Source organism: Vombatus ursinus, unplaced genomic scaffold (genome assembly GCF_900497805.2).
Source record: "Vombatus ursinus unplaced genomic scaffold, bare-nosed wombat genome assembly UNPS02014863.1, whole genome shotgun sequence".
Classification (NCBI taxonomy): domain Eukaryota; kingdom Metazoa; phylum Chordata; class Mammalia; order Diprotodontia; family Vombatidae; genus Vombatus; species Vombatus ursinus.
In genome coordinates, this window is record NW_020954641.1 from 38438624 (window position 1) to 38454073 (window position 15450).

The window sequence follows — 15450 nt, forward strand, 5'->3', positions numbered from 1 at the left end:
GTTACCTTAATAAGAAGCTGGAGGAGCAGCTAAGTGGTGCAGTGGATAGAGCACTGACCCTGAAGTCAGAAGGACCTGAGTTCAAATCCAGCCACAGACCAAACACTTAACACTATCTGTGTGACCCTGGGCAAGTCACTTAACCCCAATTGCCTAAAAACAAAAAAAAAATAAGAAGCACTGGGGTATAGTGGAGTGAGCACACGATTTTGAGCCAAGGGACCTGAGTTCAAATCCTAGTTCTGATATTTACTCTTTGTATGACCATGGATGAGATACTTGATTCCTATGGGCCTCATTTTCCTCATCTATAAGATGAGGGTTAGACAAGATGATCCCAAAAGGTGGAAAGAGCACTAATTTAGAATCAAAGAACCAGGGTTTAAATCTTTCTTCTGATACTTATTACCAGTGTGACCTTGGGCAAATCATTTAATCTTCTTGGGCTTCAGTTTCTTCATGTGCAAAATGAGAGGGATTTGACTAGGTGAGGTCCTTTCTACTTCTATATCTATGATCCTGAGATTTCTGAAGTCTCTCCTAGACTTCGGTGCTATGATCAATTGAACTAGACCTTGCTAGGGATCATAGGATCCTTGTCTAAAGAAGGGATTGAAGTTATTCATGAATATGTAAAGAACTGATCTTGTCCTCCAAAGATAACACAGCATGCCATAGTCAGCATTCCCCAGAGTTTACACATCTTGTGTTTATTATGAAGGCTAGCTGACTGATCAGAGGAACTGGGGTTCCCCTGCTTCCATTCTCTCCTTATTCTCGAACACTATCCAAACCTCAGGCAACCCTAAAAGGGAGAAGGTGGGTAGGGACAGATGGAGAGAGAATTCTGGTAGTGAAACCACAAAATTTTCCCTGAAATAATACCCAGAGACCTTATAAAGGAGGAATTGCTTCATTCCAGGGAATATAAACGAGTGGATCAAAGGCCTAACTAGGAGAGAGTCACCTGATGGATGCAGTTCAGAGTCTCCTGTGTGTAAAATTACAGCAGATGTGAAGGAGGGAAGCTACTACCAGAAGCACTGTACTTTAGCAGGAGGAATACAGGGAGCTATAAAATGGTCCAACCATTCTGGAAAATAATTTGGAACTATTCTATTCTGTGACTTCCAAATATTTTATTGTTTTGGTCTACTCTCTGAAGTAAGGTGAAGACCAAATGAATTGATTTCTGTTCCTTCATCTAGCAAACATAAATTAAGTACTTACTATGTACCAGGCACTCATACTGGTCCCTGGGACTACAAAGGCAAATACAAAATAATCCTTGTTAAAAAAATAATAATCCTTGACCTCAAGAAATTTACATGCTATTGGCATTACATCCCAGTCATGGAGAAGAGACTGATCAGAGACCTCAGGGGCCTGTAATGGAAAGTATACCTAGGGAAGAGTTTGTGTTAGGATGGTTTGGCTGAAGTAGAGAATTTGTGAAGATGTCAACCCTGAACAACAGGTGCAACAGATTGTGAAGGGTTTTAAATGTAAAAGAGAGTTGGCATTTCATCCTGGAGGCAAGAGGAAAGGCTGTGAAGAGTCTAGAGCTGGGGTGGGGAACCCACAGTCTTGAGACCACATGTGGCCCTCTAGGTCCTCAAGTGTGGCCCTTTGACTGAATCCAAACTTCACAGTCCCTTTGGGATTTGTTCTGTGAAGTTTAGATTCAATCAAAGGGCCGCACTTGAAGACCTAGAGGGCCACCTGTGACCTGGAGGTCACAGTTTCCCCACCCCTGGTCTAGAGTAAGGGAGTGGCATGGTCAAACCTTTGCTTAGTCATCCCAATTTGGAAATTGTAGAAATAATGTATAGAGCTGAGGTGGGGATTAAAGGGTAGAGGTGTTGGAAGCCAAGAGACCAATTAGAGGCTATTGCAATAGCCCAGGTAGATCTGCGGCTCTTGAGAATGTCTCATTGCTCATATATCTTTTGGGGAATCATCTTCTAGTCCCTTGTTTTGGCTACTTATTTTGACCTTTTTGAGTGTTTATTCAGATGAGTCTTTTTTTTTTAATCCATCATAAAATATAGTTGCTAACTCAGTTGTATGTTAATTATCTTTTTCTTTGTATTTTTTTATTTTACACTTAAATACAAAATGAGAAAAGAAAAAAAAAAAACATTGTCATGTATATAGCAGACCATAAGAGAGCATTCAGTATAAAACAACAAATTTCCATTTCAAGAAAGCCTATATAATAAAAACTACACATTGTTTTCAAAGCTGCCCAGCTTTTCTTTGTTTCCTTGTTGGTTTTCTTTTGTTCTCTGCTACGTACTTTTTGCTTTATTTTTTTCTCTCCCTCCCCCCCAATCCCACTGAGAAGGCTATAATTAAGCTTGGATTTATATGCACAAATACATATATGTACACATATACATATACACACATATACACAGCTATCTATAAACATGCACATATTTAGATATATACATCCATAAACACATATGTTAGACTGTACTGTGTTTATTTCCTCTTGTCATCTGTTTCTCTGAGTGTGGAAAGCATCTTCCTTCATAAGTCCAATTTTTTCCATGTTTTTCCTAAATCAACCAGCTCATCATTTCCTATACCACAGCAATATTCCTTTCTGGATTCAAACAGCCTATTCCTTCATAGGATCTTTGGGGTTAATTTGGGTATTTATAATAGAATGACTTGGTTTCTCAAAGTTGTTCTCAATACTGCCATTACGGTATACAACGTTCTCTTGGTTTTGCTCATTTCAATATTCTGTGTTGATTTTCAATTTGAATCAGCAATTATTTCCTAAGTTCCTACTTCATTATACTAAACTCTGGGGATACAAAGGCAAGAAATAAAATAATCCTTACCCTCAATGAGCTTACATTCCATTGGGAGGCTTTAACATATCTACACAGAAGTAATTTTCAAAGTTAATACAGAGTAATTTCAAGACGGGGAAAGTGAATACTAATAATTGGAGGCATAAGGAAAGTCCTAACATAGGTGGAGGAACATTGAAGGTAAATATTGGCTACCATATTGTTCAGACTATATCATGCAGAAATGGAGGCACCTGGGAATTTTACAAAACCTTATGCTCATAGGACCATAGGATCATGGATTTAAAGCTAGAAAGGACTATAAAAAACCATCAAAACCAATTCCCTGATTTTTACAAATGAGAAAGCTGAAACCCAGAGAGTTTAATTGTTTTGCCCAGGAACAGACAGCTAACAAGTGCCTAAGGCAGGATTTTAATGCAAGTCTTCCTGATTTGGTAAGGTAGCACCCTATTGAATTGCATTCAATTCAACAAACATTTAGTCTAAGACTTGTGTTCAGTGCTAGGAACACAAAGAAATATATAGTTTACTTTTCAGGATCTCACAATCTAATAACTGGGAAGATAAGTATCAATGAAGAATGTGAAAAAATGCAAAGGAGACATACCAGCAAAGTGCCATGAGAAATTTGAGGAAGCACAAATCACTTTCAGTTGGGTAATTCTGGATGGGCTCCCCTCCAGAGGTGGTGTCTGCATCAGATCTTAAAGGAAGGGTTACATAGGTTACGTCTGGTAAACTCCTCTGGCCTTAACTTGCCTGGTTGATGATTCATCACCCAGCCTCAAGTTCCCTATTTTGTGGAAGCAGCAGCAATAATGATAATCTTTCTTTATCATCAGCACATGATAACTACTGGCAACATTTCTTTTTCTCTTCCTCCTCCCCCACCCTCATGCCCAAGTTTCTATAATGTGGAATAAAATCTAATCTTAGAATGTGTGAGCTGCATTGTTGACCTTTTAGGACAGTTCAACTGGATGCTGAGTCCAGCTTCCCAGAAAGAATAAGATGTGAAAACCAAAGCGAAAGTAAAAAATGTCCTAGCTTAGTAGATATGATAAATGATTACTCTGTGTCAAAATAAATGACTGTAAAAGAGACTGTAAGAGAGCAGAGAATAATAATGGTTTTTCCATATTGAACTTAATGGACAACCTTTGTTTTATTGTAAACTATCACATTTCTATTCACAGAATATGCACAGGTAAGTGATTTACAAAGTAAACACAGAGTAATTTCAAGGGAGGGAGGTAGACATTAACAATTAGGGGCACCAGGAGAGGCCTAATGTTAGAAGAGGCACCTTGAATGTAGTTATTGGCCACCACATTATTCAGCCTATATCATATAGAAATGAAGGAGCTGTAGGATATTACAAACCACCCACGCTCTATTTATCTTGTCCCACTGCCTTATCACAGGATGAAGTATTTTTAAAAAAATACCACCATTGGGCAGAGCCAAGATGGTGGAGAAAAGGCAGGAAATTGCCTGAGCTCTCCCCAGTTTTCCCTCAGAAACTTCTGGGCCACAGAACCCAGAAAAAGAATGAAACAATTTTCCAGTCCAAGATAACTTAGAAGGACTTCAGGAAAGGTCTGTCTCACTTGGGTGAAAAGGGAGCACAGCCTAGACAGTGTCTTGGCAAGCCAATGGGAGTCTCTTAAGCACAGCACAGATGACCAACCAAGGCCTGTGGTCCTGGCTCACCAGAACAGTGACACACACAGTGAGCCAGCTATGAGGCCACCAGCCTCAGTGCACCAGGTAAACCCCAGAAGCAGAACTCACCTTTTAAAGTCATGAAATAGAATAGAAAATGAGCAAAAAATAAAAAAGAACCCTGACCATAGAAAGCTACTATTGGGACAGGGATAATCAAAACACAAACTCAGAAGAGGACAATGGCAAAATATATACATGTGAAGCCTCAAAGAAAAATATGAATTGGTCTCAAGCCCAAAAAGTCTTCTTGGAAGAGCTCAAAAGGATTTTAAAAAATCAAATAAGAGAAGTAGAAGAAAAATTGGGAAAAGAAATAAGAGTTATGCAAGAGAATAATGATAAAACAGTCAACAGCTTGCAAAAGAAAGCACAAAATTGGACTGAAAAAAAAACAACTTAAAAAATAAAACTTGCCAACATATCAAGATTAAGTCAAAATGGGTACATAATTTAGACACAAAGGATGATACTATAAGTAAATTAGGAGAGGAAGGAAGAATTTACCTATCAGATCTATGGAGAAGTGAAGAATTTCTGACTATACAGGAGACAGAGAGCATTATGAAATGCAAAATGGATAGTTTTGATTACATTAAATTAAAAAGGCTTTGCACAAACAAAAACAATGCAAACATGATTAGAAGGAAAGCACAAAGCTAGGAAACAATCTTTACAGTAAGTATTTCTAATAAAGTTCTCATTTCTTAAATATATAGAGAGCTGAGTCAAATTTGTAAGAATACAAGTCATTCTCCAATTAATAAATGCTCTAAGGATATGAACAGGCAGTTTTCAGATGAAGAAATCAAAGCTATCTATAGTCATATGAAAAAATGCTCTAAATCACTATTGATTAGAGAAATGCAAATTAAAACAACTCTGAGGTACCACATCACACCTAGATTGGCTAATATAACAGAAAAGGAACATGATAAATGTTGGAGAAGATGTGGGAAAATTGGAATATTAATGCATTATTGGTGGAGTTATGAACTGATTCAGCCATTCTGGAGAGAAATTTGGAACTATGACCAAAAATGCCTTTTGATCCAGCTATACCTCTAATAGGGCTGTATCCCAGTGATATCATAAAAAAAAAGAAAAGGACCTACATGTAAAATGTATGTATATGAATACACACACACACACATATACACATTTTTGTGGTGGCAAAGAATTGGAAATTGAGGGAATGTCTATCAGTTGGGGAACAGCTGAATAAGTTGTGGTATATGAATTTAATGAAATATTATTGAGCTATAAAAAATGATAAGTGAGTTGATTTCAGAAAAACCTGGGAAGATTTACATGAACTAATACTGAGTAAGGTGAGCAGAACCAGAACACAGTACACAGTAACAGCAATATTGTGTGATAATCAACTATGATGGACTTAGCTCTTTCAGCAACATAATGATCCAAGATAATTTCAAAAGACTCATGATACAAAATTCTGTCCACATCCAGAGAAAGAACTATGGAGTCTGATTACAGATCAAAGCATATTATTTTCTCTTTTTTGTTGTTGTTTTTTTCACAGTTTCCCCTTTTGTTCTGTTTCTTCTTTCACAACCTAATATAGAAATATGTTTAACATGATTGCACATATATGACCCATATCAGATTGCTTGGAGAGGGAGAAAATTTGGAACTCAAAATCTTATAAAAAATGTATGTTGAAAACTATCTTCACATGTAATTGAAAAAAATGAAATATCATTTTTAAAAGTATTAAAAAAAATTTTAATAGAATTGGCCAAATGGAAAAAAAAAATCCCCTGAAGAAAACAACTCCTTAAAAAGCAGAATTGGCCAAATGGAAAAGGAGGTACAAAAGCTAACTGAAGAAAATAGTTCTGTTTTAAAAAATAGAATTGGGCAAGTGGAAGCTAATGACTCCATGAGACATCAAGAATAAGCAAAGAAAATTTTAAAAATGAAAAAAAAAAGAAGAAAATGTAAAACACTTCATTGGAAAAGCAACTGACCTGAGAAATAGATCCAGGAGAGATCATTTAAGAAATATGGGAGTACCTGACCAAAAAAAAAGCCTGGACAGTATCTCTCAAGAAATTATCAAGGAAAACTGTCCTGATATCCTAGAATCAGAGGGTAAAATCGTGATTGAAAAAATCCATCAACTACCTCCAGAAAGAGACCCCAAAATGGAAACTCCCAAGTATAATACATCCAAAACTCTCAAGTCAAGGGGAAAATATTGCAAGTGGCCAGAAATAAATAATTCAAATATCAAGGAGTCACAATCAGGATTACACAGGATTTAGCAGTTTCTACCTTAAAGGATTGGAGAGCTTGGAATAGGGTATTCTGGAAGGCAGAGGAACTTGTGTTACAACTAAGAATCCAGCAAACCTGAGCATAATCTTTCAGGAGAAAAAATAAAATTTGATGAAGTAAGGGACTTTAAAACATCCCTGATGAAGAGAACAGGACTAAATGGAATATTCAATTTTCAAATACAAGACTCAAGAGAAGCATAAAAAGGTAAATGGAAAAAAAAACATAAGTTATTCAATAAGGTGAAACCGTTTACATTTCCTGCATGGAAAGATGACATTTGTGACTCTTGAGAACTACACCTCTATTAGGGCAGTTAGAAGGAGTATACATAGACAGAGGGTACAGGTATAAGTTGGTTTTCATAGAATGATGTTAAAAAAAATTAAGGTATGAGAAAGAAGATTGCAATGGGAGAAGAGGGAAAGGAGGCACATAATTGGGTAAATTATATCACATGAAGAGGCAAAAAAGACTTACTACAGTGGAGGGAAAGAAAATAGGGGGAAGAACATTTTAACCTTAATCTCATTGGATTTGGCTCAAAGAGGAAATAACATGTACACTTAGTTGGGTATAAAAATCTATCTTACCTTATAGGAAAATAGGAGGGGAGGGAGAGAACAAAAGGGGAGGAGTTTATATAAGGGAGGACAAACTGAGAGAGGCCATAGTCAAAAGCAAACTGCTGGTGAGGAGGGACAGGATCAAAGAAGAAAGAGAAAAGAAAAATAAACAGGAAAAAATAGGATGGAGGGAAATACACAGTTAATAATTATAACTGTGAATGTGATGAACTCACCCAAAAATGGAAGTAGATAGCAGAGCAGAATAAAAATCAGAATCTTATAATATGTTGTTAATAAGAAACACAGTTGAAGCAGAGAATCACACACAGAGTAAAGGTAAAACACTACATCAGACTGTAGTATGTTTTAGCTGAAGTAAAAAAAAAAGTAAGGATAGCAATCATGATCTCAGACATAGTAAAAGCAAAAATAGATCTAATTAAAAGAGACAAGGAAGGAAACTACATCTTGCTAATATAGAAAATGAGGTAATACCAATACTGAACATACATGCACCAAATGATAGAGCATACAAAGTTCTAAAGGAGAAATTAAATGAGTACAGGAGGAAATAGACAATAAAACAATACTAGTGAGGCACCTCAACTTTCTTCTTTCAGAACTAGATAAATCTAACCACAAAATAAACAAGAAAGAAACTACGGAGCTGAATAGAATTTTAGAAAAGTTAGATATGATAGCCCTCTGGAAAAAATTGAATGGAAATAGAAAGCAATATACATTTTTCTTTTTTTTTAATAGTTGCAATCAATTTATTAAAAGAGATGATTGGTTAGACATCTGCAATGGTAACTTCAACTTCTACACCTGGTTCAATGCTGATAGAAGTGATCTGTTTAACAATTTCAGAAGGACTGTGCAAATCAATAAGGCTTTTGTGGATTCTCATCTGGAAATGATCCCAAGTCTTTGAACCTTCACTGCAAGGAGTTTTTCTAGTTGTGATTCAAAGTGTCTTAGTGGGCATTTGAACAGGTCCCTTCACTTTCAAGTTCTTTTCTTTGGCTCCTCTAATTAGGTCAGCATACACTTTCTCAAGGGATTTCACATTGTGGCTGGTGAGGGTGATCCGGATTCAGTGAATGGCCACTTCTGGCTCCACTAGGATCTTGCTGGTGTCTTTGAATGCCATGGCAGTGGAAAGGCTTCCTGACCAACTTATTCCTTGGTGAGAGGCAACAGCAGTGAGTCAGGAAGAGGAGAGGCGATGACTGTCGGCTCCATGCAGCTGCAGTGGTGATATCTTTACCAAAGAGGCAATATACATTTTTCTCAGTGGTACATGGCACGACACAAAATTGATCATGCATTAGGGCATAAACAACTTCACATTCAAATGCAGAAAAGGCAAAATTAGTAAATGCATCCTTTTCAGATTATGATGAAAAAAGTTACAATTAATAAAAGGCCATAAAAAATAGATTAGGAGGTGGAGCCAAGATGACAGAGAAAAGCCAAGAAGTTGCCTGAGTTCTCCGCAGTTTCCCTTGGAAACAACACTGAATCAAACCACAATATATAAAAATTAATGGGTGAAAAAAAAAGGATTGCACTGGGAGAAGAGGAAAGGTGGAAGCAGAATAGGGTAAATTATATCATGTGAAGAGGAACAAAAGATCTACTACTGTGGAGGGAGAGGGTGAGCATTGTTTGAACCTTACTTTCATCCAATTTGGCTCAAAGAAGGAATAACAAGCACACTCAGTTGGGTATAGATATTTATCTTACCCTATAGAGAAGCAGGAGGGTAAAGGAGAAAGAAAAGGGAGGAGGGGCTAATAGAAGGGGGAAGAAGGAGGAGGGGAAAGAGGGAAGAAAAGAAAGGGGGTTAAGAGAAGGGAGGGCAGATTGAGGGAGGCAGTGGTCAGAAGCAAAACACTGGTGAGGAGGAACAGGGTGAAAGGAGAGAGAAAAGTATAAAGAGGGAGAAAAATAGGATGGAGGGAAATATACAGTTATTAATCATAACTGTGAATGGGATGAACTCTCTCATAAAACTGAAGCAGATAGCAGAGTGGATTAAAAACCAGAATCCTACAATATTTTGTTTACAAGAAACAAATTGGAAGCAGTGAGATACACACAGAGTAAAGGTGAAAGGGTGGGTCAGAAGATATTATGCTTTAGCTGGAGTAAAAAAAGGCAGGGGTGACAATCCTGATCTCAGATAAAGCAAAAGCAAAAATAGATCTAATTAAAAGAGATAAGGAAGGGAACTACATCTTTATAAAAGGTTTCATAGACAATGAAGTAATATCAATACTAAAGATATGTGCACCAAGTAGTATAGCCTCCAAATTCTTAGAGGGGAAGTTATAGGAGGAAATAGACAGTAAAATTATACTAGTGGGGAACCTCAACCTCCCTCTCTCAGAACCAGATAAATCTAACCACAACATAAACAAGAAAGAAATTAAAGAGGTGAATAGAATTTTAGAAAAGTCAGATATGGTAGACCTCTGGAGGTAATTGAAAGTGGAAAGAAAGGAATATACACTTTTCTCAGTGGTTTATGGCACCTACACAAAAATTGACCATATATCAGGGCATAAAACCTCACATCTAGAATTCATCTGGAAGACAAATGGTCAAAATAACAAGGGAATTAATGAAATAAAAATGCAAAGGAAAGTGGCCTAGTTATACCTGATCTAAAACTATATTATAAAGCAGCAATCATCAGAACTATTTGGTACTGGCTAAGAAATATAGTGGCATCTAGTACTGTATTCCAAAGAGATCATAAGAATGGGAAAAGGACCCACATATACAAAAATATTTATAGCAGCTCTTTCTGTGGTGTCAAAGAATTGGAAATTGAAGGGATGCCCATCAATTGGGGAATGGCTGAACAAGTGGAATATGAATGTAATGGAATACTATTATGCTATAAGAAATGATGAGCAGGTAGACTTCAGAAAAACCTGGAAAGACTTGTACAGACTGATGCTGAGTGAGATAAACAGAACCAGGAGAACATTGTACATAGTAACAGCCATGTTGTGCGGTGACTAACTTTGATAGACTTAGTTCTTTTCAGCAATGCAATGATCTAAGATATCTCCAACAGTCTCTTGATGGAAAATGCTATCCACATCCAGAGAAAGAACTATGGAGTTTGAGTGCAGATAGAAGCATACTATTTACTCTTTTTTTTTCCTTCTGTTTGTTTTGTTTCTTCTTTCTTGTGGTTCTTCCTATTGGTTCCTATTCTTCTTTACAACATGACTAGTGTGAAAATATGTTTAATAGGAATATATATGTAGAGCCTATATCATATTGCATGCCAATTTGGGGAGGGAGGTGAGAAAGGAGGGTGAGAAAATTTAAAACTCAAAATTTTATGGAAGTGAATGTTGAAAACTAAAAATAAATTAATATAAAAGAAGAAAGTGATAGAGTGGTGGATCAGTGGAATAGGTTAGGTACACAAGACATAATAGTAAATGATTATAATAATTTACTGTTTGATAAATCCAAAGACTCCAGTTCCTGGGATAAGAACTCACTATTTGGAGGGGCAGCTAGGTGGTACAGTGGATAGAGCACTGGCTCTGAAGTCAGGAGGACCTGAGTTCAAATGCAGTCTCAGACCAAACACTTGACACTTACTAGCTATGTGATTCTGGGCAAGTCACTTAACCCCGATTGCCAAAAACAAAAAACAAACACAAACAAAAACAAAAACAAAAACTCACCATTTGACAAAAATGGCTAAGAAAACTGGAAAATAATGTGGCAGAAACCAAGTATAGACCAACATCTCATACCAGATAGTAAGATAAGGTCAAAATGGGTGCATGATTTAGACATAAAGGACGATACTATAAGTAAATTAGGAAAGCAAGGAATAGTTTGCCTTTAAGATGTATGGAGAAAGGAAGCATTTATGACCAAACAAGAGATAGAGAACATTATGCAATACAAAATAAATAATTTTGATTGCATTAAATTAAAAAGGGTTTGCACAAACAAAACCAGTGCAACCAAGATTACAAGAAAAGCAGAAAACTGGGAAACAATCTTTATAGCAAATGTCTGATAAAGGCCTCATTTCTCAGATATATAGAGAACTGAGTCAAATTTATAAGAACACAAGTCATTCTCTAATTGATAAGAGTTCAAAGGATATTAAAAAGCAGTTTTCAGATGAAGAAATCAAAGTTATCTCTAGTTATATGAAAAAATGCTCTAAATCACTATTAATTAGAGAAATGCAAATTAAAACAAATCCAAGGTACCACCTTATACCTATCAGATTGGCTAACATGACAAAATAAGAAAATGATAAATGTTGGAGAAGATGTGGGAAAATTGGAACATCAATGCATTGTTGGTGGAGTTGTGAACTGATCCAACCATTCTGGAGAGCAGTTTGGAACTATGCCCAAAGGGCAATCAAATTCTGCATACCCTTGGATCCAGCAATAACATTACTAAGTGCAAAAGACCTACATGTACAAAAATGTTTGCAGCAGCTCTTTTTGTGATGGCAAAAAAAATGGAAATTGAGGTGAATGCCATCTATTAGGGAATGGGTGGACAAGTTGTTTATGAATGTAATGGGATACTATTGTGCTATAAGAAATGATGAACAGGGGGATTTCAGAAAAATCAGGAAAGGCTTACATGAAGTGGTGCAAAGTGAAATGAGCAGAATCAGAACATTGTACAGTAACAGCAACATTGTGTGCTAATCAACTATGGATGACTTAGCTCTTCTCAGTAATACAATGATCCAATACAATTCTGAAGGACTCATGATAGAAAATGCTATCCTTATCCAGATAAAGAACTGATGGAGTCTGAATGCAGATCAAAACATACCATTTTCACTTTATTTTTTTTCATGTTTTTTTTCTTTTGGTCTGTTTCTTCTTTCACAACATGACTAATATGAAATTGTGTTTTACATGATTTCACATATATAACCTATATTAAATAGCTTACTATTTTAGGAAGGGAGAATGGAGAGGAGGGAGAAAAATTTGGAACTCAAATTTTTTAAATGTATGTTAAAAGAAAAAAAAGAAAAGGACCCATATGTACAAAAATATTTAGAGCAGTTTGGGGTTATTTTGTTTTGTTTTGTTTTGTTTTGTTTTTGGTGGCAGTGGTAGTGAAGAATTGGCAATTGAGGGGATGCCCATCAATTGGAGAATAGCTGAGCAAGTAGTGGTATATGATTGTGAAGGAATACTATTACGCTGAGACAATGCCAAGTGGAATGGGTTCACAAAAAAAAACCAGAAAGACTTATATGAATTGATGCAAAGTGAAGTGAGCAAACAAGGAAAATCTTGTACACAGTAGCAGCAATATTGTAATGATGATCAACTCTGAAAGACTTAGCTACTCTGATCACTAAAATGATCCACAATACTTCCAAAGGACTCATGATGATAATAGGCTATCCACATCCAGAGGGAGAACTGATGAACACTGAGTGCAAAATGAAGCATTTTTTTCTGCTTTCTTTATTTTTCTTTTTTTTCACAACATGGCTAATATGGACATATATTTTACATGACCACATGTATAATGAGTACTATAATCTTGCCTTCTCAATTTGTGAGAGAAGGGCTGAAGGGAGTGAAGAAATTTGAAACTGAAAATATAAACAAATAAATACATAAATGAATGAAGGAAGGATTAAATAAATAGAAAAACAAATAAGTGATAAATGAGTAAAGAAATAAATGTCATCACTCTCTCCTCTGTTTCCTTTTTATGTCTCCTCTCATCTCCCCATCTTTTTTCCCTTGTCTACCCCTAGCATTCCAAGTTTCTAGCCCACATGGGCTTCATTAGCTTTTCTCATGGAAGATTTAGCTGCCATTTTATTCCAGCTATTCTTCGTGGGATCTTATATCCAAATACATAATACTTCAATCACATTGAATCTCCAGTTGAAAATCCTATTTAATATTAAATCTAATCTATGATTTAGTATTCCTGATTTAATAGTAAGAGCATACTTAAGGAAATTAGATAAAAACACTACTTTATTAGGTTTCACATCATCAACTCTCTTGCAGCTAGTAATGTGGCAATTAATTCTGTTGAATAAATGAATAGGTTATTTGATATCTTGGTGCAATTCTAATTTCCACCCCAGGTGTATAACCACTAAGTTCTTAGGCATACATTTGCCTTTTTTGCTCATGAGTAGAATTAGGTTGTGCTCTCTGAGGGCTATAGATCCTAAGGCTGCCCATTTGTGCAAAGTTAAGTGGAGAACTGGCACCATTGTTGAAATGACGAAAGCCTAAAAATGACTCTCACACGAAATAGCCCAATAAGCTAGAGTGTGCACCACCAAGCCAAATAATTCAGTCCTAAGAACATACTTTAGGATTTGAATGATCCAGTTGGGGAAGCTGCCAAATTTCTCCTTCACCTCGCTGTCCACAGATGCTGCATGAGGCCAGAGAGCCTACTTCCTCAAACATTTCCAGTCTTAGGAGGAAGTAGCACCAACAGATGTTCTAGTTGTGACTAGCAAATCACTCCCCCTTCGAAAGGTAGGCCCCACTCATCAACATCAACATGCACTTTTTCCACATTACATAATTTTCTTCTGTTACCCAGTGTTTCCTAGCATCCATCACATAAGTGGAAGCAAAAATGTGGTATGGTTAGTGCTTTGGTTAGATGAGCTGCACAATTACAGGTCCCTTGTTACCTAGCAACAAAGCCACCCTACTCCCTGAGCCCACTGACCCTGGGATAGTTACCACTTTCACAAATGGTGCTCTGTCACCTAGGGGCTTGCTGTTGCCTAGTTTCTGACGGCTCCAACCATTGTTCCGTGCATTTACTGCACCCTGATGTTTCTCCTCATTAAGTGTAATGAGTATTTTGGCTTTGGCTGAACTACCTCGACATTTAATCATGAAGCAAGTGCCAGAAAATAATCAGAGGCCCCTATTTGCTACCCTTGATGTTGTCATTGGAATTTGAATGGGGCAATGTGGTCTAAGGTTTCAGTTCTGGATGCCCCCAAGGGGATTAGAGACATTTCCTACAGCTAAACTTTGAGCCCTTTTTTAGCCACCAGCTCTAAATAGGCATAATCAATAATAACTTTTTTTAGAGGCGGGGAACTGAATTTGTAATTTCATTAAATAAAATTATTATTGTTTTTTAGTGTGGAAACTCCTTTTATCAAGCAGATTGATGAGTCTGCAACTTGTCTAAAATGTCTTACCTCAGAGAGTTCTCTGGGGATGCAAAGAGGTTAAGTGGCTTACATATAGGGTCACAGGGTCGCTATGGCCAAGTCAGACAGGACTTGAATGCAGATCTTTCTGACTTCAAGAATGGCCTTCTGTCCACTACACAATGCTACCTTTTATTAACCATAATAATTATTTCTTAACCATTCCCCTGCCCTGTGGAGTTCAAATGCAATACATGTAGAAGATGATAAAAATGGAGATATTTCTAAAACCTTGTCACAATCTTCCATTCACAATATCTGATATTAACCAATTTTTCAACTTTCTAACATGTAATTATGGTTTAATACACCTGATATGCCCATAATATTTGCTGTTATCTCATATATTTGTGCATTTTACTAAAACTGGGATCTTGGAACACTGCAAAATATGGTTCAGAGCTTAGACTGCACCAATACTGGAACAAGCTTCCCAGCATCCCACCTATGAACTATTGAACAATTGTGACAAAATGAAACTGAGGTTCATATATTTAGAGCTGAAAGGGACCTCAGATATCATTGAATCAAATCTCTTCATTTTACAACTGAGCAGTTGAGACACAGAATGGTCCAATGACTTGTCTAAGGCCACAGATGTAGCAAATAGCAGAGCCAGGATTTGAGTCCAGGTAATACTCTTTTGACTCTAATGTTTTTGGTTTCCTCAAATGTCTTTTCTACATAGTGAGTAGTTGCAGAATAGTTTTTGTTTGTTTGTTTGTTTGCTTGTTTTATGATCAAGGATATTAAATCTCACTCCCTATGGCTCTTGAGCACC

General features: G+C 36.6%; 1 pseudogene; it reads right to left on the bottom strand.

Moving 5' to 3' along the window:
- Positions 1–8193: 8193 nt before the first annotated feature.
- Positions 8194–8579, bottom strand: LOC114027555 (annotated as a pseudogene).
- Between the last annotated feature and the right edge of the window lie 6871 nt (positions 8580–15450).